This window comes from Nilaparvata lugens, chromosome 8 (genome assembly GCF_014356525.2).
Source record: "Nilaparvata lugens isolate BPH chromosome 8, ASM1435652v1, whole genome shotgun sequence".
Classification (NCBI taxonomy): domain Eukaryota; kingdom Metazoa; phylum Arthropoda; class Insecta; order Hemiptera; family Delphacidae; genus Nilaparvata; species Nilaparvata lugens.
The window spans coordinates 16,627,399-16,654,338 of record NC_052511.1 but is presented as its reverse complement, the minus strand read 5'-3'; the positions used below and the strand labels follow the sequence as shown (position 1 = coordinate 16,654,338).

General features: G+C 33.6%; 1 long non-coding RNA gene across 1 annotated transcript; it reads left to right on the top strand.

The window, feature by feature from the left end:
- Positions 1-452: 452 nt before the first annotated feature.
- LOC120352643 lies at positions 453-25,536 on the top strand. The gene is made up of 3 exons (XR_005571992.1): positions 453-541; positions 20,049-20,171; positions 22,053-25,536. It is a non-coding gene; the product is annotated as an uncharacterized LOC120352643 (long non-coding RNA).
- Positions 25,537-26,940: the final 1,404 nt, after the last annotated feature.

Here is a 26,940-nt window from a genome sequence, read left to right as displayed (position 1 = left end):
TGAATGTCCTACTCCACAAGCAGATAGGCAGTAGAAGTATTGGTAGACCGAGGAAGAGATGGACGCCGGAACAGGCTTGGAAAGCCCAATCCATGACGACGATGATGATGGTAGAAAAACCAAAACATGAATTTATCTATTATCCAGATGGTATTTTGTAGAATTTTTATGAGATTAAAGAGAACAGAGCACAAAAAGTCAAGGATCTATATTCTCCAAATCTCGTGAATCACTACAACCATTATGACGTCAAAAATATTAGAGCGATGACGGCGACGACGATGATGATGATGAAGATGATGATGACGACAATAATGATTCAATAACTATCTCTCTCGCACCAAGTAGGGAGAGCGCATGGTTAATGAGAGGGGAGTAGGGATGATAATACTGATGGGCCCATTAAGATAGGCGAGATATTTAAATCCAGCTGGAGCTCAGAATTGTGCTCAGTAAGACCTAATCCTTATCAGGGCTGCTTTGTGCTCTCTACATCCTCCCAGCTCCCACAGTCTTTCTCTCTTTTTCAACCATCAAATGTGTAAGTTGAACGATTTATTTGTTACTACTAAATTCTAGAAAACATAATATTTGTGACCTTAAAAACTCTATAACTTTCCTCTTGTAGGGCTTGAGTCCATGATAATATTTGAGTCCACATAATATTTGTGACCTTAAAAACTCTATAACTTTCCTCTTGTAGGACTTGAACCCACTGTTCTACAGGAATAGTCTACGGTTATAATACGATTTATTTGTTTCTACCAAATTCTAGAAAATATAATATTTGTGACCTTAATAACTCTATAACTCTCCTCTTGTAGGACATGAGTAATAATCCACTGTACTAAAGCAGTAATCTATGGCTATAATATGTTTGTCTTATCAGTCGGCCTTCCTGCTTTGATAGTTTCTTGTAACAATTTCCATAACTCACTATTCTAGAGTAGTCTAGTAAAATAAACTGTCGCTCGTACACAACATGCTTACAGTATTCAATAATTAATTTTATCAAGGGACACTAAAATTCAATATTGTTGTTTAGTATGCCAATAGATATACTGATAATGAAAATAATTGCTATGTGGGTTTTCAAATAGGCCTACGAGGAGACTAATGATAGATGATATTATAATAGGCTAGGGTTAGATCAGGACCTCCTATATACTATATAGGAAGTCATGGTTAGATTGAACGTGCATAGAGCTAGAGCACAAATTCTGGATCATACAACACATAGAAACAACCCGACATAATTATGTGAAGCATAATAAATTATTTATTCAAAAGTGTATGAATTCAATGTTAGTTCTCATGACTTCAGAGCTTTTTATTTTCTGGCACAATCCGTATCTTTATTAATCTTTGTTCAGGACCAGAGATTTTAAAATATAAACTCTGACACCAGACCTGTGCCAGCCAGGTCACACGATATTATTATTATAGAGTGTAAAGCAGCTTAAATTCTATAACCTCTGTTCAGAAATACAGAAAAAACATTCCTCCTCTGGTCCAAGAATGCCAGGCCGGAATGGAAGTCAAACTGATGAGCATCAAATGGTATTTTTAATTTCAATATTGAATTAGATTTGAATTTGACTTAGGCCTAAACAAGATTAATTCAGATTCAAATTGATTTCAAATAAAAATATATAAAAATAATATATTTATGTAATCATCTTTAAATAATGATATACTTGAATACAACCTAATCGCTAGTAGATTTTAATGCTCTACTATGATGTTCAAACGTGATACTAGATGAATTGTTGACTGTTATAATAAATCGTTATAAAAACGTTATTCACATTGTAGAAGAGATACATCCTCAAATTTGACTAGAATATAAGCTTGCAAGGATATTCACCTCACATTTAGACCAGGCAGTTACTACAAACAAGTCAATTTGCCCTATAAAAGCGTGAGCAGGGTCCTCACGTAGGCTACAGCTGAATCCGAGGCTCTTTTCAGGAAAGACAATATCCATTGAATTGGCGAGCTTAGGGACCTGGGCCTCAGTATCCTATGTGTGTCCTTCCTCCTTTACACACACGGCGTGTCATGACATTATTTATGTTAATGGCCTCCCGACTCTCTCTCACACACACACACAACTATTGCGCGAACGCACTCTCACACACATGCACCGCCTATCCCTAGTTATACAGTGATGATGATGATGGTGATTCTACTTGGCTGAAACTGTTCGGTGGTAGATAGCTCAGTCGAAACCACTGTTCACTGAAGTCTGTACGTTTTAATTCACTGTCGTAGTTTCTGTTGCATGATCAGTTGTCAGTTGATGAAATTGATTAGGAATATTTTTGAGAGTTTCAAGTAAATGTAAATTTAGATATTCAGGTGATAAAAGGTTTTTATACTCTTCCCAAAAGTATTTTTCAATATAAAAAGCTCAAAGATTGGGAAATGCATGATTGTAGAGTATTTTTTCAACGATGTGTAGGCCATATTGTTTTCAAGGAGTTCTAGTTTTTTGAGATGATCAGATTTTTATTGGCATAAAAATCTCATATAATAGTCTTTTCTGACAATTTGTTATTGTTTTTGAGAGTTCAATTTTTGAAATAGATGACTGATCAGATTGTTATTCTTCTTTCCACTCGCTAAGGGTGTTTTGTTTTTGTTCATCTAGATTTTTTGATGTTTTTGAGAGTTCAATTTTTGAAATAGATGACTGATCAGATTGTTATTCTTCTTTCCACTCGCTAAGGGTGTTTTGTTTTTGTTCATCTAGATTTTTTGATGTTTTTGATTCAGATTTAAAATATTTCTATTCTGCGAAATCTCTCAAAAATATTTCCAGTTACTAATACATCCTTTATTAGTTCCCCCTTTGATGATGACAGGTAGTGAGTGGGAGGGGGGAGATATTTATAAGACACATTTTGAAATGCTGAAGCGTGAAGTGAAATGTATCAAGTGCGTTTGAGAATTCTCTAATGATTCCATCTTGTCCCTCATCAAAGTGAAGGTATCGTATTGAATAATAATTTGATTTTTTGTAAAGTATTCCATTCTTATCAATTTAATAGACTAGAATATTTCATTGAATTATGATTAAACTCCTGTACTTATTTTTATCCTGTTCTCATCCGGATCAAGTCGAAATTATAGGTATTTTTATTCAGATTATAAGATATCATTAAAATTCCTGTGACTATCTGTTGGATTTTTGATTCTCTATTGACCTGAGAGACTAGAATCTCAATTTTCAATAAAGTTCCTGGGCTCAAATGGGAACATTGTCCTGTTTATTTCAGTTTGTATCTTAATTAACGTTTTAAAAAATGTTGAGTTCTATATGGGCCTGAGCTAGTTATTTACCACATATTATGACGATTCGAAATCAATGGCTACTGGGATTAGAGAAAATTTTTTGCAAACTTCTGTGTTGTAGGCAGGATAGAAAGTGATAGAAGATTCAAATTTGAAGAAAATTTTCCTCTTCATTCAATTGTCTCATTTTGAGTATCAACACATCAATAAATAAATTTCAACCTGAAATTTTTTTGTGCTTCTGCTAAGAATGTTGGAAGTTCAAATAGATTTCTTTTTTGAGGAATATTTGTTCAAGAAAATCATTAATTGCGGATTGAAATTCATTACATTTTCATATTATGGCTCTGGATTTATTCAGGAGCCACATAATTCATGAGTTGAAAATCCCTTTCTATTATATTGATTGCAAACAATGATTGTTGTAATCAAACTTATTTTAGTAACTTTTATATAATCTAGAATTAAATCAGATTGAATTAAACTGGAAAATGAGCAGTAGTAACAATACTATAGTATAACAATAGTAGTGACAATACTAAAGGCTACTAATAAATAATACAATACAATACTTATTACTAACAATAGAAATAGTATAGGACTGCATTGAAAATGTGTCATTCTTTCTTAACTGTCAAGGCTAGATAAGAGTAGATTCTGTCTTATTGAAAATAAATGAGATGTGCTCATCGATGCACAGTGATATAGACCACTGCAAAATATGAGTGGATTCTCTTCCTCAACAAAATGAGATTAGCTGATTGGAAATTCGCTTAGTGGAGTGGTATGTGGAGTGGAGTCAGTCTAGTAAATATCAACCCTCATTCTATGACGTCATTTATTGTCCTAGCTGATTCTTTCATTCCAAGCTATCAGACTGGAATAAATAGAGTATGAAGCAATATCATTGATATGAAAATGAAAAAGATGTCGCCATTTTGGGTAATGCAATCGACCCGTGCCTTGAACGGGTAGCTGGACTTGCGCAGTGCGGGGTGCGCAGTAGCCAGGCCAATTCACCCCTGTGTCACGTACAGAGCTCAGCGTTCACCTCATTCATGTGACAACAATGGCACATTTCGCAGAGCGGTTTCCCGACCAAAAGAGTCAGAGCTTCTCTTTCGAAGTTTATGACCCGTAGCATTTGTCGACTGGGATCGGTATTCCGGTACCTTAAAAAACGTCCAAAGAAATAGACAGGCTATGAGTTTTACAAAAATTTGGTTGACTCTGGAGCAGAAGGCAAAAGGAGTGGTCGATATTTTCAACCGCTCCCTCTTGATTCGTATAATTCCTACATTTGAATTACGTTTCTTGAGAAATTGTAAGAAGAATTGAGATCAAAGAAGTTATGCAACAAATCAAAAATACGTTTTAAACTGAAATTCTAGGAAAATTCGGAATTTATAAAAAGTTTTTTCGGTAGCAATATTTACAATGCAAATAAAAATAGGTACTAATTACTTGATTGTATGGTACATGGTGTGGTATTTCTCCACTAATATAGTTGTATTGACAACATCAACGTCTTATTATTTCAAAATACTTATTGATAAGTAATTCACATTCCACAAAAGGTTTGTCAAGGGAAGCACTGAATTATCTAGATGATTACGGAGAAAATTATAATGATCTTAATGATACTGGTATTGTTCAGATATAGGCTAATTATAATGTAGAATAATAATTCATATTCTATTCACAATACATCCAACTGATCAAGCTTTCGAGTTATTGAATTATTACTTAGAATTTTGATTGAACATCTCTCTCTCACTCTCTCTCTCTCTCTCTCTCTCTCGTTTGTAAGAGCAGGTTACAAACTTAGATTTACCAATTACTGATCAATTTCATTTCCATCCAATCTCAGAAGAAGACATTTTCAGAGCAATTCAACGTATTCATAGTAATGCTACGGATGTAGACAAAATTCCTATTAAATTTATCAAGAAGATGTTATTTGCTGTTTAATTTTACCAACCATTACATAAATTTTCAACAAGTCACTTGAAGAAGGCATTTTCCCTGAAAACTGGAAGTTTGCTCTGGTTCGCCCTCTAAATAAAGTTCCATCACCCAATAAAGTTGAGGATTTTAGACCAATCAGTATTTTACCTGCATTGTCCAAAGTGCTAGAAAGAGTCATTCATGCTCAAGTTGTAAAATTTCTAGACAACAATAGTAAGCTTCATAACTTTCAATCGGGCTTTAGAAAATTCCATTCAACTGAAACAGCTCTGCTCCGTGTCACTGATGATATAAGGTTAGCTATGGACCAAAGAAAATGCACCATCCTCACCCTATTTGATTTTTCTAAAGCATTTGATACTGTTGATCATACAGTCCTTCTGAATAAGTTGGCTATTCTTGGTTTCAGTCACAACTCGTTAGTTTGGTTTAAATCCTATCTATTAGGTAGGAAACAATGTGTATCTGTCGGTGACAAAAAGTCTACTTGGAAAACGTTATGCATGGAGTACCACAAGGTTCAATTTTAGGCCCTCTCCTCTTCACTTTGTATGCTAATGACCTTTCTTCCATTATCAAATTCTCCAGTTTCCATACTTATGCAGACGACCTTCAAATCTATTTAAGCTGCCCCATAACAAAAATTAATGAAACAGTTGGAATAATGAATCAGGATATCAATTCGATAGTGGAATGGATAAGGAAAAATGGCCTTAAGCTTAATCCCATCAAAACACAACCCATTATAATTGGATATTCTCGTCTTATAAACAATATTGACCTTGAATCGATTAACAAAATTAGTGTAGATGGTAATGACATTCCTTACTGTAGCTCAGTTAAAAATTTAGGCATTATTATGAATAATACTCTTGACTGGTCAGAACAAGTGAACAAAACTTGTAAAAAGGTATTCTCAGCCATGCATGCATTGAAGAAAATGCACGATATTCTCCCTAGAAACATTAAATTATTATTGGTTCAATCTCTCATCTTCCCACATTTAATGTATTGTAATTTTGTTCTTAACGATATGCAAGTCACTCTGAATGATAAACTACAGCGTTGCCAAAATTATTGTCTACGTTTCGTCTACTCTCTCCAACGCCATGATCATATCACCCCAGCCCACATTGCTAGTTCAACATTGAAGCTTCCCAATCAAAGGCTTTTTCGAATAGTCAAGCTTGTTAGAGATATCTTGAAATACGGTAATCCGAACTGTTTTAAAGATGATTTCAAATTTGTCTCTGAAGGTAGGAGGATAGATGCTTCACATACTAGAACCGGAGAAAGTACTTTAAGGATACCCAATCATCGAACTACTATTTTCACAAAATCCTTCTTAGTCAGTGCCTGTCGTGCATGGAATGCACTTCCTGTTTCTATCAGGTCCATCGAGAGCCGAGCGAGCTTCATCCTGACTTTAAAAAAACATCTTTTGGAACAAATGACTGAAACTGTCCGGCCCTAGAACGATCACATGACAACCATCCCACAAATACAAACCTTTAAACCTGATATAGAACGAATTGTATATATATATTATATAAACTCATGTTATTTCAATTATCCACTGCATACTGCTGTATATTACTGAAAGTTGATCACAATGATCAAAGTATTCATTCACTGTCAAATATTGTTCTGTAGAATACTGAATCCAGAACTATTGACCAATTGAACCACCAAGTCAATTCACTCACTCTCTCCAACTTTTAGAATTGTTTGTACAACTCAAAAACTGTTCTACAAAATTTTGAGTCGCCCATGATTCAATAGATCTTAATATTTTAGCTGTCATTTAAAGAATGGTATTTGGCAGAAATCACATGAATGAAGAATAGGAGAGGTAATTTCAAGGATAGTATCGTAAGCACATAATGTGCTCTGATCGATAAAAAATCAACAGAATACAACTGAGTGAATACAGAAGACAACAGCAACATTCAATCATATTATTATTAATAGTATTATTCATATCTTTTATTAATCATATTATTCATAATATTATCTGGGAGGAATCACAGAAACGAAGGATATAGGAATAGAATGCGAGCGATAAGAAGTTAGTGTTTCGAGGGCTGCCTCTTACTGGAGTTGAATCGAAGGACCGGTTTGAGGATTGAGGATTGACCCTGGCCATGCTCCCTGTGTACCGGAGATAATGCGAGTCATAAATCAAAGTGCTACCCTCTTGTTTACCGGCTGTTGTTCGCAGAGGAACCGTTTCAAGCTGTGAAAAAACTGCCTCCCGGTGGCCCAATTTCCAAAGAATTTCTGTCTTCTGCCTTGTATTGGGTCGATCAAAGAATTTGTGTTCTGAGAACTCAGTAATTTCAATTCAATTCAACTACTATTTTCAATTGCGGTCGAATCAGATTTAAACTGCTGAATATCATTTGGATGAGTTCCTTTTTTTTATTGAATTTTGACTTTTGTATCCATTGTGCTTTGTTGATTTTTCATCGATTATAGTACATCGATTATGAACCCATAAATTGTTGAATCATTTCACTCCAAATCTCTCATGGATCAAATTATTTTGATTGACTTCTCATGTTATTTTAAGTACAAAACTACTGGCTGGCCGCTATGGCTTCGTATAAAATGAGCGCTGCTATCCTGAGATTGTCAGTTTGGTGTAAGGGTAAGCATTCCTGACCGGCAATTAGGAGGTACTGGGTTCGTTTCCCGGGCTCACAAATAATTTTTGAATAGTAGCGCTCATCGAATTTCCACCTAGCTGTTTACCCTGTTGTCAATATTTGCAATAGCAGAAGTCTTCGGGGTGAATTACAGCATTTAATTTGAATTTTCGTTTAATAATAATTATTAAGTAAAAGACTAATTTTCCAAAAACGTTTCTGAGGATAGACAAGTTTTTAATCCATTGTCTTATCAATAATGGTCTTATATCGATCTTATCTTATTCAACTCACCCTTTGCCAATATTGGTCAACTACTGATATTGAAAAAGTATTTGAGAATATCAATAAAATAGTTCAGTTTTTGGTGAGAAAAGATGGAAAGTCTTATCAAATTAGAATATATACTTATGTCTTATTTTGGGGCGAGCTTACAAGCTTAATATTTTCTTTATAATCTCTTCATCGACACTTTTAAAAAGATGTTTTTCAAATTTTCAATTACTTTTCCAATATTGCAATAGTAATAATTTTTCCTGTATTCTCAATCGTCTCAGAAATAGCCGACAAATTTGATGAGTATTTATCAGTTACTTTCTGGCATTTAACTTTTGATTCTTGAAATTTCTTCAATTTAAAATACTTTCTGACAAATCGTACTACTTGATCTTGTGAGACTCTCAAAAATAAAGAAGGTTGTATATTAGGTTCTCTCAAGCCTTACCTGCATCCTCAGCAGATTTGAACCCAAAGATCCAAAGAATCTTTAGCTGATCTTATTCAACCAGAAGTGTTGCCGGAGTTATTTCCTAAACATTCAGAGATCCATGCAAGATGAGACAGAGGACATATGTAAAAATGTAAGGGTGTAGGCCTAATAATAAGTTCTCACTTGAAAGAAATGAAAAGTTATGTCTTAAATCACAGTATGTTTAATAGCCTACAGACCGCAAAGAAAAAATCATCTAATTCAATTCATTCGAACAATCTTTATCCTGAGGCAGGTACCAGGAGAAAGTAAAAGAAAATTGAAATATTTCATTAATTTACACAGAAGCTTCCACTCACTGCCGCGGTAACGCGGAATCAGAAATGTCCACAACTCACAAGTCATGTACATGACTTTTCCGATTCCGTGTTCCAGAGAAGGCTCGAGTGGAAGCGGAAGCCACTGTTTCCCCTGTATGGGCTACTAAACTTGAAAAACCAATAACTATGTAATTGTAATTTGTAAAGTGTAATTGTAGGTAGGCTACTAAACCTCAAGACTTGAAACAAAAAAAAAACTGTGTGATACGTTCTAAAGCCGGGTCCAGATGCTCAAGTTTACCATCAGTCTTTTGTTCAAGCAAAAGACGGATCGTTTGGTTCAAGAAAAAAAATAGCGTCCACACGCATCCGTCTTATGTGGTCCGTTTTCCTATTTACCGCAGCTCAACTGCGTTGATATTTCATAATTTTCATCAATTCTTTTCGATAGATTATACGCATAGAGTTCATTTTTCTTGCTACAAAGTCCCTTGTAGCAATGGTGTCAGTCACCTTGAATTTATTCACTAGTATGTCATAGGCGTTTTCTTTTTATCTCTATCACAATATTCTTTCCATCAAATCATCCGTCTTTTGCGTATCCACCAAAACCTAAATCGCGTAAAAATGGAGATAGAGAGATTGTAATTTCAGATTCGAATTCAGCGCCCGACATCCTATTATAAATCATGATAGTAAATCATAATATCAACATCAAATTCTGAGAGTATCATGATAATCAAAAAAGGGTTATGGCGTTATATACAATCAATAAAAAACTTTCTTATTTTCAAGTACTCGCGAGGCATTTTATTAATTTGAGGGCGCTGAATCCGAATCTGAAATCACAATTTCTTCATTTCCATTTTTACGCGATTTAGGTGCTGGTGGATAGGCAAAAGACGGATGGTTTGATGGAAAAAGATTCCCGGCCGATACATTTTAAGTTTGACGACTTAAGCTTGAAGACCCATCCGTTTTACCGTCCAGACGCAACGACTTACATGTTCCGACTTTTGCTTGAGCAAAAGACTGAAGCTAAACTTGAGCGTCTGGACCGGGCTTAACGTCTAGTAACCTATTTGGGTAACCTTCTCCTGTGCCTCGAATCTCCAATTATCTTAAAATACCCCCAATAAATAAATGTTGACGAATCTAATCAATCGAAACCTCAAATCTGTGCCATATGCGAGTATTCTCTCATGTCATGAGATGTCGGCCATTGGAATAGAGGAGGAGTCTGGGTGGCTGAGACGTACTCGTGCATGAGTCGATGTTGTTACCCTCCTCATTATTAGGACAGCATCCGCGCAGCATTAATGGGTCGCTTCCTTTGTCATACACGGTGGACGGAGAGAGAGTGGGTGAGTGCCTGTCATATGGGGGAGTCTACAGTGAAATTCACTTTCAACTGTCAGCATTCCTTATGAATAGCATTAATACTTCCCATTCAAACAATGCTGACAGTTTATAGTAATCCACACCATAGTGTGCTATACTCCCATCCCAGTTCTCACTACGTGATGTCTGTCAACTCCCAGTCTGGAGCTGTCTGATAAATCCTCTTATTGCACTCATAGGTCCGGTTGCACAAAAGCCGGTTGAATTTTAACCGTGATTAATTTCACGAGAACCGAGGCGCTTTTGAAAAGACGGCTTCTCTGATTGGTTCTCGTGGAATGGTAGATTAGTTAGCAAAGACCAATCAATATTCTATTGTGATAAGTGTTTGATTAATTAACCTTTGATTTGTTACGTTGTTAAATTTTGGCAATAACGAATTGATAGCTTCCAATCCTTCATGAGGATTAGTTTCTATCAACACCGCCAATATTATATTTTGGATAGTTCCACTTTCTTTGAGCTTTGAATTGCTGTTTTTGAATCGCTTTGATCACGGTTAAAATTTGACTGGATTTTGTGCAATCGGCACATTCTCGTATAAACTTTCATCAAGTAGTATCATCTCTATCTAAATTTGGGAAAGGAACAGTTTTGGGCTTCAAGCCTTTTGTTCCTTTCCCAATCATACATGGTTGAGAATGATGTATATATCAATGTATGAATAAATAAATAAATATGCATATTCATTGAGGAATTGGACAACTCAATTCTCATTCTAAAATATAAGGTTATAAAATCAGTGGAAGATGAAAGGAAATTAAGTAAATTTTTTCATTAAATTTGAAGAGTGTTACTCATTCTGATCCCAGATTCTCAAAATATGTTTTTCCAAGTGGCATTTCAGTGCTGAAATAATACTCTCTGCTGTCAGAGATCTCAACTCTTATCACACTGCTTTCCAAAGCATCCTTGCTGATCACAATCAAGCAACAACAGATCCAACTTCTAATTAAATTTAGATGCAGAACGAAGATTTGAAGAAGCGAGACTTTTCATCCGAAGATTACTTCGAGAGCCTTCTTCTAACTTTTCCTCAAGTGCAAAAGAGCCTATTGACGCCCGACACCATATTGTTGAAAGTTTCAGACCCTTCACAGTTTTCCAAGAGGGAAAACTGTCAGACTTGCTTAGTTTCCCGGGGAAAAGCGAGTTGAAAATGGCCGAATCTTCGCCGTTCCCTTCCACAAGACCTGACAGATCTTTTAGGCGGCGGCGTATCCACTTCATGATTGCACATTTCACTCTGTTCTCTCGACACGTCGTGTCACTCCATAAAATATTACACTGTCGCCTTCTCTCCTTCATACAACCACTCTAGACACTGTTTCAATAAAATTTGAATCTTTGTCATTACTATAATAGCTACTCGTCTCCCAATCACAATAACATAATAAATCGTTCCTCTCATCACTTTATTTCCGAATAATAACCTCCAATTTCTGACTAAAATTTGACAATTCAACCTTATCTTCGACTTCTCTTATGTTAATCCATATTATCGCAACGAAGAATAAAGAATAATTTTTTTCTTAAATACGAAGTAATAAATTAGAAGTCAAGTAGAAAAAGAGATTGGAATTCACGAATACGAGGGATGAGAGCTGAATACCTGATAACAGATGAAGGAAGATGATTTATTGTTTAAACTTGTGAAAGAAGAAACTCAAGAGTACGTACTTGAAATAGCTTAGTAACAATAGGGGGATGCACGGATTTGGATTTAATGAATAATGAATAATTAATTTATTGCCAAATACAAGAAATATTTTTACAAATAAAATAATCATTAAATTACAATAGTTTATGTCAATTATGTGCACCATTTACGTTTAACGAATATCTTGGTGAAGATATGGTTGCCTTTATTGTAATATGTTTCATTCCTGGTTTAAACCGACAAATGATCAATATTTGTTTGAGCTGGGATGGTGCATACAACCCTTAGACCAGCTGATCGTCAACTCCTGTCATTTGCTATGTTCATAACAGATAGCTCAACTTGACTGGGTATCTAAAAAGATCGTACCCCTAAAATTGTTATAAATTTCCACCTTGAAGTCAAATGAAGTTATAGAGACCCACTTTTCAATGATAAATGAATCACTTTTCCATAATCGTTTTAATTTGAGTATCAATGTTTTAAAATGTTTAATCTGAGATGAAATGTCCAGTATGATTCGTTTTGAAGCATATGGGAATTGATGCATGTTGATCGAGAAAAGTTTCTTCGATTACCAAAAAATTGGTCAACTGGAAATAAAGGGCCGGTTTCCGAGCTCGGGATTTGGCTAAGTCCTAGACTTAAAACAGCTGGAGTCAGAAAATTAGCTTTCCGAAACGGGGCGTAGTCGCAGTTTTTATAACAGTAGTCGCAGTTTTTATTTTCTCATTTCTATAATTTGAAACGTTTTTCCTTGAAGAAATTAAACATTCCTAAATAACTCAAAATAGCTAAAACTTTACACTATTTTCTCTTTATTATATTTTGTGTTTAATTTTCTACTTTTTTGAAATTTAATTCAAACATGACTATGACAATGACTGCGACTACGCCCCGTTTCGTAAAGCCAATTTTCTGACTCCAGCTGTTTAAAGTCTAGGACTTAGCTAAATCCCGAGCTCGGAAACCGGCCCTAAGAGTTGAAAGACAGAACGTTCAGTGTACAAACTCAGTATTTGTAATTTGGAACATTCATTGAAATCATAAGAATAAGTCCAAGCTATTCAGAATGTTATGGTTCGCTTTCATTTTTTAAATCAACTTTTTCTGCGAAATTGCAATGATAGCGCTAACACGCTAATAATAATCCCTTGCCTGTGAATCATAAGGGGAAGTTTTTTCTTCCCACCTCAATTTGCGATAGGTACACCCGATGACAAAACTATAGAATGACGTCATTCGTCGAACAGGATGTCATTAATCTTGGCTTGCGATTGCATCCCCCTTCACATATGGGAGTACTGCGAGCTGCACAGCTCTCTCTCTCCTTCTTTCCCCTCTTTTTCTTTCTTTCCTACAAAACCTATTTCAATGCCATTCTATGCTATCACAACTATCTCTCTCTCCTTTTTTCTCTCTCTTTTTCTCTTTCCCAACAAAAACAATCCCAACTCTCTATGCTATCAGAACTCTCCTTCTTTTCTCTCTCTTACAACTCTCTTTTCTCTTTTTTCTACAAAAGTCATCTCAACTCTCTATGCTATCAAACTCTCTTTCCTTCTTTCATCTCTCATTCTCTTCCTCACAATTATCTTCTTCTCTCTTTTCTACAAAAACTGTCAGCAATGCAGCTGCTACACTGTCTCGGTCATGGTCACTCTCTCACTCACTCTTTCTCTCTTCAACTTCCATTGAAAGTACCTTTATTTTCTCTTTCTTCCTCTTCCACTTCCACTCTGTTTTATTGTGTTTTCCCAGACTCTCAGATATGTAATTTCCCCACTCTTCTACAAAATGAGTGTGAAATTTGTAAAATAATATAATCCCATTCCTTATATTCATTTTATAGATATTGATGCATCACTAATACCATTTGAATTATTTGTCGACATGTATAGAAAGAGGTACTGATGACCCATGTATAGAATCAAATGTATTGGTGATTCATTATAATAAATCAAATATCCCTATAGAAAAAAAAATAACAATAAAAAATAATACATTGAAAGGGGATCGTTCAAATGTGGAATCAATCTGAATGAGTTCAAAACAATAGATTGATAATTATTATGAAAAGAGAATCCAAATTAAATGCTATGAATCACCCCGAAGACTTCTGCTGTGATCTACAGCATTTAATTTGGATTTTTATAATAATTATTACTAATTCATTAGCATTTGAATAAATGCAATATCTCAGAAATTTCCATCAATAGATTGATAGTTTAATGTATATTTTTGTGTTCAATGCACTACACAGTACATACAGCATTCAAAGTTGCCTATATTTCTGAAACTTTCTGCCAATTTCTTTGAAAATTTTTGTCACATTTCATGATTTTTTGAACATTCATAAAACCTACAATGAGAGAAAAATTTTGTTATGAGCTGAATTGGTAATAACAGCATGAATCGCCGGAAAAAGTACCGTACCCATCTCTAAAAGGATAGTATGATATTTTGTTCAGTATTTTTTATTCATAGTTAATTGGTAGAGGAGTAAGGAAAGTTTCGAGAGTCAAATTTAAAACAATAGACTAACGTTTAGCCCCAAGCTATTTGTAGTGGTAGTAGCTATTAGCTAGTAGTGGGTCAAAAATGGAATAATAAGTAGCCAGGTGCTGGGCTGCACTTCTAACTGTTACTAATTTATCTTCATCTGGATCTTTCACCAGCACCTGCCTCAAACAGTTCATTTTTTTATGAATATATTGCCACTTAATAATTTCAATAATGATGTTGACTATCATACCAATTATATAGAATGTATGTAAGAGTATCCAATGATAATATTCAGAGCTATTTTATAGCATAGTTTGAACCAACAGTGACAGTCATGAACGTTCGATTTATTAATCGATGAAAAGAAAATTCAACTAAGGATAGAATATGACTGCAATCTGTTCTTTGATAACTTGTGAATTGATCAATTCTAATTCTCAGTCAAAATACCATAATTTGAAATTAAGAAGGGGTTTATCAGCTATCGATTCTTTGTCAGATCATAAAGTATAGGATTGGTCTGGGATTGAACTGGGAGTGGTCTGATATTAACTTCATGTTTCAATTAATAGATATGCCCCTGTTGTTTCACTTTCCTATTCTATACACTAGCTATGAAGACGATGAAACTCTTGCTATTCTATACTTGCTCTGAAGGTGATGAAATCTTCGCTATTCTAAATTAGTTTTGGAAAGATTGAAACCATAATCTATTTGAATAATTTCCTGCTTTATCAGAGAATCAGTTCGGTTCCCTCCAGAGAAGAATGAGATGAAACTGAATCAGTGTCACAGTACTCAGTACTAAGAAACAGTGTCTCAGTTCTGTCTCAGTATAGAACCAAAGTCGGTACTAGAACATTGTCGGTTCGAGTCCCAGAATCAGTTTCGTTAGTTGAATCAGTGTTTATACTGGAATCAATGTCCGTACAAGAATCAGTGTCTGCACTAGAATCAGTGTCTCTTCTAGAATCAGTGTCTGTAGTAGAATCAGTGTCTATTCTGGAATCAGTGTCTGCACTAGAATCAATGTCTCTTCTATAATCAGTGTCTATTTTAGAATAAATTTCGGTGCTAGAAGCTGTATTAAATCAGTGTTAGAAGCGGTACTAGTACAATATAAGTGTCATCGGGTTGTCTGATATTTGGCGTTTCTCTGTTATCACCATTTCCAGACACAAGTGACATTAGCATGGCTCCTGATAAGAAAAAAGGCGGGCAGCTTAACCTTCGGGTTCACACTTGTCGGGTGCATCGTCCTTGGTGCGGTGTTGAGCGTTTGTTGTTATAGCGTTGATCCACGTAGACAAACGTCAAACGACGCGGGACGCGGGAGAAGGGTGAACGTTAAGGTTGGGGTGGGATATGTCATGCCGGGGTTCTGGGGTTGCGGGGTTGGGGGCTGTTAGTCCGGGAGGGGATGTGTTTGAGCTGCGCGGGTCGATACAGCCCCGAACAGGCTCCTCTCCGATTCTAGACGTTTGACACAGGGCCGACATCTTGTTTTTGTTGGGGTTTAGCCGTGTCATAACCGGGTTTCGGACGCTTTTTTAGGTTAGTGCCATTGTCAGCAACTGCTTGACAGCCGTGTGTCGACAACCTGTCGTCGGTCACCCATCCACTGAGCTCCCGAGGCCACGCGCGCTAACTCGCAGCAACACAGTTTGGTCGAAAAGCTATCCGAGCTGTCAGTTGTGTGCGGTCACTTTACCTTCCATCCCTCTTCGTTGTGCGTTTTCAGCCGCCGCGATCTCATTTCTACACCTGTTAAACACACAATCGGAAAATCTGCTGTCAATCAATCAGAAATTGATGTGCCTCTGATGATGTTGACCAGACATATTCGCAACAAAAATAGGTTGTACACTTTTCAAAAATTATATTTTTCTGATATGGTTATCTCTTGAAAGTCTACCGATACCTTGATCGTTATCAATCTGCTTGATAATCATCATAATTATAGAATGTTTCTTTTCATCATCAATTTTTCAGCTTTTCAGTACTAATTATTTTTAAAAATGTTAATTTTCATATCTGTTTTTGAGCTTTTTTAATACACAATAAATTTTGAAAAATTAGAAATAAACTTTTGTAATATAATAAAATTGGTGTAGAACCTTGACCTTATCAAAGCATTTGAAGTCTTGCACATTTCATTCTACATTATTCAAAGAAAGAATGCTTTTCTTCAATGTGTCATGAAATTGGTGAAGAATTTATTATTATTTGTTCATAATTCATGTTTGTTCTGCTCATGATATCATGATAATGACACTTTCAATACCCAGTGAACGTAACTACTGGATAAGAATGGCACGCTTTTCAAAACATGGCATGCTTAATATTCTTCAATAATGATTACAGTATTATTGATTATTAATATTGTAATATGTGTTATTATATATTGGTTTTATTATTGAGTTCTTTTCTTATTCCACGAAGGGTGAGGTTGTGCATGATTCATACGTGTAGTGCTAGAGAGTGATTACCCTATAGATTTTAAAGTATGCCACCATGAATAAATATTAAATGTGCCTACATTATAACCATGACATAAATGTTCCTACATTATAATCCTATTAGTGAGATTCACGTTTCAATATCATCACCTGATTATCATTGGTTTGCTATCCTTGTCTGTTATTGGACAAAGCTGATAGCTCTATCCTCTCCCAACACCGCAATAATGCTTAATGCTAAATCGTTTGTAGGCTATGAAGAAATATAATGAACTGTGTCCCACAATATTTTATCCCAATTAACTATGGAGCTTCATTATGAAGTACATCATGGAAAGATATATTTTTTGGAGAATATATTATACTAGCCGTCAGGCTCGCTTCGCTCGCCATATCCGTCTAGCCAGGGGGCTCCGCCCCCTGGACCCCCGACTGGATCGTCCAAGAATGAGATCAGCAGGCTCACTTCGCTCGCCTGCATTTTTCATTTGTAGGACGATCCAGTCGGGGGTCCAGACTAAACGCCTGGCTAAATGGATATGGCGAGCGAAGCGAGCCTGACGGCTAGTAATATAATATTCCCAGGGATAGCTCTGATTGAAGTAGCAGTGCCCAATCAATTTTTCCGCGATAAATGCATTTCAATCTTCAACTTGGTGCCAACCTAACAAAGTCAACTCAACTTAATGCTAACCTGACAAAATTTTTAATTTAGTTACCAGAACAACTGTTTCGAAGAGGTACTCTCTCTAGATTATAGTTCTATATTAACATATATGGTATGGACATTTCAATTATAATTTTAAGATATTGGAATAAGAAGAATGTACATGCTAAAAGACGAATTTTAAACCCTTAAAAACCACCCTTAGAGTTGAAATATCGCCAAAAGATCTCTTAGTGCGCCTCTAAAGGCCAACTGAACATATCTACCAAATTTGAACGCTTTTGGTCCGGTAGATTTTTAGTTCTGCGAGTGAGTGAGTCAGTCAGTCAGTGAGTGAGTGCCATTTCGCTTTTATATATATATAGATAAGTCAATTCCTCTTATGATTGATCATTATCAACAATAATGAACAATTAATATCAACAGTCAATATCAGATATAACGGGATAACTTGAATTGCACTATCACATAATTTTAACGATCTCAATGACTTGACGTTCACCATCCCCAATAAACTTTAGTTACAAGACTTAAGGCAAATCAACATATTTGATTGGGGGAATGTCATACGATATTGATGTCTTGGTTATCAGTCTCGATTAGTGAAAGAGGTCGCATTTACTACTTCAAATAGATGAAATGACAATTAAGATTTATTTTAATAAAATAATAATAATAATAATTGGTCACAATTGTTCCTGTCATTATCTCCACGGTTGGAGTTGTAACTAGAAAAGTGTCAGCAAATCTTTGTCAGATGGGAATATCGAAAAGTGCAAAATATGCCATGGAAAAAGCAGTTGTTCTCAGCACAGCATCCATTGTGAGATCATTTTTGAACATTTCTGTTTAGTAATGCACCAAAGTCTTGCCAAAGGCCGACTTCGACTGCAATAAACACTCACTTGTCATGTGATTGAAATGATAATAATAATAAAAAAAAATAATAATAATACTGAGGGCCCACATAAGCTTTTAGGCTTGTGCGTGGGTAATGAATGAGATGGATGATGATGAGAGATGACGACTACTTATTAGGTACCTAGACGACCTAGAAGTGAAAAGTGAAAAACACTTTTCATAACATTATTTGAATAGTTAACCAATGCCGAGTGAAGCATATGCTACATATTTCTCTCAATGAATGTGAACTATTGGTAGTATATGGATTTGTCATTGATTTTATTTATCGAATTGTGAACGTTCAATTCAATTCAGAATTTTATGATTTTTATTCCTTCAAACATTATTTTTGAATACAAAACTTATTTCTTGGAATGATAATTTTATGATACTTTGATTAATTGAAAATTCACGTTTTTGGGAACATCCAAATGAGTCTATTAGAGAAAAACGATCTGGCAATGTTTCTGAGCTGGAAAAGGATAGCGCTTTCTGCTTTGCTGAATGATAGACAAGGATAGCAACACCAATTTCAATCAAACACTCCCATTATAACGTGAACCTCAATAAAGCATACAAACTTAGTTTCGCTAGCAATGTCAATAATAATTTATTATCATTATTATTTAGTGAAAGATTTTATAATTTCGATTTCGAGTTTTTAATAAATGTTTTCATTTATATGTTTTTAAATGTTGTTCATTTATTTGGCAATTTTATTGGTTTCAAAGTCACTGTATTGAAAGATAGTCTATGAAATGACCTTTCTATAGACCTCGCTTTACTGGAGTTGAGTAGGTATGCCATCTAGTAACTCAATCAAAAACTAAGATAAATAGTCTATTAAGAGCAGTGTCACTGGAGTCCCAGCTTGCTTTTACACAAGCACCAATGGAGAGACTCTGTAGTCTCTTCTAGACTTCAAACTATTGCTTTGACTTTATTATTTTGTAATTGTATTACCATGACTTTGTCAATTACCTATATTGGTCTACGACAATAAAATCTTTTTATTTATTATTTATTTATTTATTTACTCTCTGGTGTCCCACTAGACACTTAGCCTGGTGGCCTAATTTAAGACTGGCATCAAAGTTACAGTATCAACAGTATCACAGGTAATACTGTAGCACAGATAATTTAGCAACTGCAGTAGTACCATGAAGAGGAACCATCCACAAGTGTATTTTTCATAGGATAAGGCAAACCGTGATGATCTGGTAGTCTATAGTTTGATAAAAACATAAGTTAAAGTTCTAGTTTACTCTTTAATATAAACATAAAAAGTGATGAAAATTAATGAACAAAACTTGTTTTCCCAATTAACATTATTTCTAAATATTCTTCTAATATTAAACAATTTAAAAGTACCTGCTGTATATTACTGCCGCAGTTACCTTATGGAAATGAAACATTCCACTAAATATTCATGTTTTTTCTCAACACTCAATATTGAGAGTAGCCTATATTAACTATCTATAACTACATGAATTCTCTTTTGTTTGTTTCAGAATCACGATACAGAAGTAATGAGGTAGAGGAGAAAACGAATGTTGTGGAGGAATGGAGGAGGAGAAGGCTCATCAATTATCAAAGCTTCACTCACTCCACTGGATTTGCATTTTAATAACCAAGTAATATAAATTCAAATTAGTTGTATACTGGCTTTTCAATATTGTCTTGCTGTAAGTTGGATGATCGCTTCGTTTTTCCCCACTCAAGTATTTGATGAAAAGTACCAAGAACAAAAATATAGAAATAGATTATGCTACATATTGATTATAAGTTGATAGCAATATTTTTGGATTAATTTTATGTTTCTGCCAACCCAATGGTTCCATCTAATAGAATGACTTCTCTATTAATTTGAAGACGTATTTATGTATGAAAATTCGGAATACTCTTTACATAGAAATTAGAATAGAATTATGGAAAATGATAAGAGGGACTTAATAACTGCAAATTAATGTTAAGCTGAACACTTTCTATTATTTTTGGCATTAACTCTTCATGAATGGATGAGAAACTCCAGGGTAGGCTCTGAAATGATCACACTGTTTTGAGATGAACTGAAGACACAACAGAGTCAGCTTATATAGGTAGATACAAGATATCAACAATGACTAGAACCAGAAATCTCATTAGGACATATTCATAAATATTATGGATCTTATCTCTCATATCTGTCTAGACAAATGATTTGACTTTCCTTCCAATATTATAGAATATCAAATTATAAAAATGAATCTTGTTCCATGTTCAAAGCAAATAAATGATACGAATATATATTTTTAATGTGCTATAATTATATCCCTTTAAGTTTCATGTTGGAGCAATAATCAGCTTTTAAAGATTTTCCATTACCTACCCAGTTCTCTATAAAAGTCTGCCATTCTGAATCAAACACTTGAATAGTCGATTTTTTGGCTCTTATTTTTCATTTTTCATATTTGATTGAAATGTTGAATGTATTTCCAAATTTATCACCGTATTCTTGAATTTTTCCATCTGCATATTTGTAGATTGTAGATAAAGTGGATCTCAAAGGTGAAATTTTTCAAACTGTTGAATCCAGATCTGATTGAATTGAAATGTTTGTCACAATATTATTGGAATATAGTAGATTTATTAGTTATAGGCCTAGTAGTAAATCCAGTGGATTTGTGAGGCATCAAGTGAAAAGTAAGTAGGTTATAGTTGAGTTGATGATTATCAATGTGGTTACTCATCTATTTTAAAAATAAATTATCTCATTCAATCCCATCCCAAAACAAATATTTCAAGTAGAAAACGTGATGAACAGATTTGACAGAAATATCAATGATACAATGAAATCTTCCATGCTCCATAGAGGAAATAATTCTTTATAAGATTTATTTGCATTATACATAAGGAGGTGATGCTTTCATTACAGTATGAACAATAATTAATGTAGGTTTTGGATAAAAATAGGAAAAGTTTGTTCAAATACGAGTTTTGTTCAGTTGATTCAGACTTTACAATCCAATTATTTTACTCAATAATTTCACTTAACAATAATAATTTTCTTTCATCAGAATATATCTGAAGTGAGCATAAATATTAAAAATATGATATGTGATCCATAAGTAATCACCAACATTCTATGAACATTTCAAATGAATACATGGAGATTGGATTAAGATTTGCTTGGGAATAAGTGGAATTATTTTACCTGATTCCATCATAAATAATATTTTATCACACCTTTGTTTCTGGGATGATGAAGATAAATTACTCACCAACGTTGAGACATCTGTTATAGATTTTATCTATTTATAATTGAGATTTATAATACAGTTTACTGTATTTCTTTTTTTCACCTTTATTTCTTTGTAAATTATTATCTTGTAATATTTTGTAATTGTTCGATTAGGGAGCAATCATTGGGGTTTCAAATAAATTGATTAATAACCGAAGAATTATTTTCTTTATTTCTCAATGGAACTGCTCTCTTTTAATAAAGTATCATTTAATTAACTATTTGATTTTTCCAGTTGCAGTATGAACATTTCCACCATGATCTGCCTTCTTCTCTTCAAGGTTAATGCTTTACATCTACCCTGTAGATCCGAATTTGTTTGACATAAGGCGACAAATTCGGTTCTAGAGAGGTTTGTGTGGTGCATATACAATACGACTAAACAACCATCAACCTCTACCAACTACTACCGCAACTTCAATTGAAGATCCTCCTCCAAAATTCTATAATATAATCTACTATAGTTTGTAAGTAAAATAAATAGTGTAAGATACTTGAATTAATTATTTATCAGAAACTGTATCATTTGAATGAAATTAGATTACTTGAATTGATTGATCAATATCAATCTAACCATCAAGATCTAGTTTCAAATTCATCATATTTTCAGTACCTGTTCAACTGAATATGAGTCCCCTCGCATAGTAATAAGGTATAATATAATTTGATATAGATGTAAGTAGAATAGATAAGTAAGATACTCTAATTAATTATTCATTTAGAAACGTATCTTTCAAATAAAATTGGTTCTCTCAAACTGCTTGAACGGTAGCTAATGTGTAGAATATGGATATGACCACAATTGATGAGTTATAGTAGGCCTAGCAGTTATCTTTTAAAAAAGAAACCTTGCATTGAAAGCTTTAATTATTGTAAAATTAATTTTTATTTAATTGATAATTTTTTTAAAAATTGTAACAAAAGGGAACGATGTAATCTTTTTTTGGAATAGAAGTATTATGCTACTGATATTTCTGTTAATTACATTATTTCTTGTATACTACTTGTATCTTTGTTTTGAATGATGAGGAAAATTTATTATTGAATATTAATGAAGATGTATGGTCCTACTCTGCCTCAGATGAGCAATAGTTTTCCAGTAGTTAACTTTCAATAGTTTTTTGCACTAGTAAATGCCACCTTCACTTAATTATCCTATATTTCTCTTATTGCAGTTACCTTTTTATTTTACTTCCAAACCTCAAATATATTTTCTCAGATTCATTCTCTGTCTTCTACTCTCTGATTTTTAATTTATTTTTCTGACCACAAATATAATAATATTGTAATATTTATCTTCTAAGCCACATAATGGAATTCATCATTCAGTAATTAGGCTACTTATATTCAAGTGCATCAAATTTAAACTTTTGAATTTACTTTTCCTTTTTATTTATACTATGTTTATTTATATTTCCTTTCATATGTATATTCTTTCTTGTTTCATCTATTCATATCTTCATTGAAATTTTTATATTGAAAATTAATATCGATACTCGCTGCCAGCACTCAAACTTCGGTTTTGCAGGCAGCGCCAAACATGTTATTTTATTTTGACAAAGTTGTTTTTCGTGTATATTCAAATATTGATCAATATGTTTTTTCAACTTTGTATTGAGGATTATTATTTTTGTTGTGGCGAAATAAAATTTGAATTGAATTGAATTTTTCAGTAGTAGATAGGCTTTCAAGAGTAGGTAACTTATAGTAAGGTGTGTTGAGGTTAAGGTGTGTTGTGACTCAAAATTTATGCCCTCCAAGGGAGTAATACAGTAATTGTTCATTCAAAATCAAATATTTATTTCTGACATTACTAATGAATATAATAAATATGCGAATATTTCTACAGAAATCTCATTAGTATATCGTAACATTTATCTAAACTCATTGAATATTGTATTGCATTGAATAGATAAAATTGATGATATTTTTTCAATACATACGGTATGCATTTTTGTAAGAATACGGTACTTGTTTTGTATGAACTTGTTTATCAGTTATAATTATTTTATGAAAATAATCCTTTTGGACCAACATTGTATCAATCAATCAAACACAATATTTTATTGTATTATAATAGTATTAATAGGATTCCGTATTGTATCCACATCAGACACTATACCAATACTAGAAATGTTTTTCATAAGGCTAGTACAATGCTGCTGAAACTCAGCAATAAGAGATTTCTTGCATTTAAAATGTTCCAATATTACATAACAATAGGCTTATTAGAGAAAAAATATGGCCTAGTGGTTGATAGAGTATTTTGTTGAAAATTATTACATGAATTCACGTTGTGTATTCAAGTGAGTTTTTCTGGAAACTACTTAACAATATTATAATGATTTTATTATTAACAAATTTATTATATTTTTTTATCTAGGAGGTAGATAGCCTAATCTTATTATTGAATGTCAAGAAGTAATGAATAAATTTGAATGTGTACCAAGAATACCAATTCCAAAAAAATATTTTTATCTAAGGAATGAATATATATCGATCAGATTATTGAAAAATCTGGCTACATCATCTTCTAAGAGTACCGTATATATAACATTAAAGTCACGAAAGAATAAATCCCTCAAAAGGATAACACAATAAAATTGTATTTCGCTATAATTATAATTTTTATGGCGCTCATTTTACATGTATTCCACTCATGAAAAGATGAAAATCCTCCATCAGTGAAAGTATTATCCACAATAAGTGAGTGAATAAATTATATTCACAGTAGAATGCATACCATTCTCTATGACATATGCTCTGGTTCTGTAGCTTGGTAATAATATTTCGTGTTTGTTAATTATTGTTTTCCATAGCTTAAATAATTAGAATATTGTACTTGACACCACTGGTCTATATTTAATCCAAGTTATAGACTACTGAATCTGAGCATATCTTATTTTGAAATTGCAAGCTCCTTTTCTGCTTCTATAATTCGAAGAAATCAATAACAATTCCCATTGAAAAATTATTACATTCAATTTATTTCACTCAAGCATTCCTGTGTCTTAAAATATTATAATGAGTATAAATATTATAGCCATATATTACAATAAGAATATAAATGCTAATTGTTGCTAAGTACATTGTAGTAATCCTGTATGATATTATATTTAGATTCTAAAACTAATAAAATTCATTTCAGTTTTACTGACCATGTAGGATATGAAAATCATTTTTGAATAATGTATTCTCCTCACTTCAAATAAACCATGTTTTTTATAGAGCACATTTCGACATTTTAAAGCTCTATTATGCAAGAGCAATTTTAATATTATATCCAACTTTTTGTGAACATAACACTTGTAGTCACCTATTTTTTATTGTCCATGGAATAATAGTCAATTAATAAACTGTCCAAAAATTAAAATCGTTCCATCGAAACAATACCAATAGATTTGTAGGTAGTTCGAATTTGTTTAAAATTCATCCATTCGAATAATTTAGGCTATTAACATACTGTTAGCATAGAGAAAGAATATCGTAAGTTGTATCAGTTGTCTCAGCTATTAGGCTAAGGGCGGAAAGTCCGAGCAACACTTATAAAATTAAATGAAAAAATGATTTTTTTGGCGGAGTCAGGACTTTTAAGAGTACTCTCTAGCACTCAACCTCGAAATGAGGTGAATGATCCCAGGAATCTATACACAGCACGGACCACACCTATCATGCAGCTTCCCGATCCCACTCCGATCCGATCAGATATGATCAGTGATGACAACAGCCTGCAATGGTGCATGCCACACATGTCCGTCATGTGATCTGTCCCACCACCACAGAAATATCGGACATGAGTAGGATCGGAATGCTGCAATATGAATGTGGTTCGGGCTATAGGCCTATACGTATGGGTTCCTGGGATCTTATATTCCATGGAGACGTTTATTCTCTAAATGTTTTATATTTTTTGTTTGAGGAGGCCAGGAGGGCATTGGGATTTGGATACCGTACTTTAAGAGTCAATAAGAGATAAATCTCAACAGATTCACGATTTTGTCAAGATTTAACTATTTTTCAAGTTGATATATTCAGACCCAGAAAAAATCCCTCAAAAGGGTAAATCAAATTACATTTTTTTCTTCACAACAGAATCCCAAATTGGATAATGAAACAACCGAGCTCTTAAGATTCTGCTTGAGAAGAGCACAAAACAAAAAGCTTTCAAGAACTTCATAAGCTATGAAAAGAGCTCTTGAAAGCTTTTGAAAATACTTGAAACACAACTGCTGGAATAGTTACATTCGAGTAGATTACGGTTTACGGTAGGTACCAGCAAATAGTATTTAAGTAATAAACATCCAGAAAAGAATCTAGAGGAATCAGCATACCGTATCGTATGCTTTCTCTATGGTACAAGATACAGGATTGCATGTTTATGAAGTATATTAAGTACAAAATGATAATCAATAATCTATGATTTTTTTGTATTTATTTTATACATTGAAAATTACAATATTATTCGTTTGCTAGTTAGGCTTATATTTGAGAAAAAATATCAAATTACCTTGAAAGTATTCGAGTGACTCCATCATTAAGCATGAGAATCAGAATCAGAAGACTTTTGTCCAATATTCATGAAATCGATCAATAATTTTCCCAATGATTATTCAATCTTTCCTATTATTTTATGCAACTTATCCATAGCTATCCTGCAATCATTAGTGGCATATATCAAAGTTTTTGGGGGCCTGGTAACCTAACCATCATGAAAACTAACACATTAAAGACAATAATGATATCAGTTTTTATATAGTAGCCTACCAATATGCCAAAAGCATCCATTTTAAATCTTTGAAAATTAAAATTTGACAATCATTCTTGTATTTTTTCATTTGAAACTGTATCATCTGAAATTTGTTCTTCAATAATTGATGGGCTGACAGCAACATTGTTTCAACGTTATTGTGATATCATTGACCTGGAATAGATCTTTGATAATAATATTATCAAATTTGAAATCATAGCATTGTTTATATTATAAACTGCATATATCATGCTATGATTTCTTATTTGAGGTTTTTGGATAGAGTATAAATGAGGTACCGATAGTTGAATTATTGTTGGATGATACCAATATTTTAAGTAGGCACCGTATTGAAATAGGTATTCAATACCGGTAC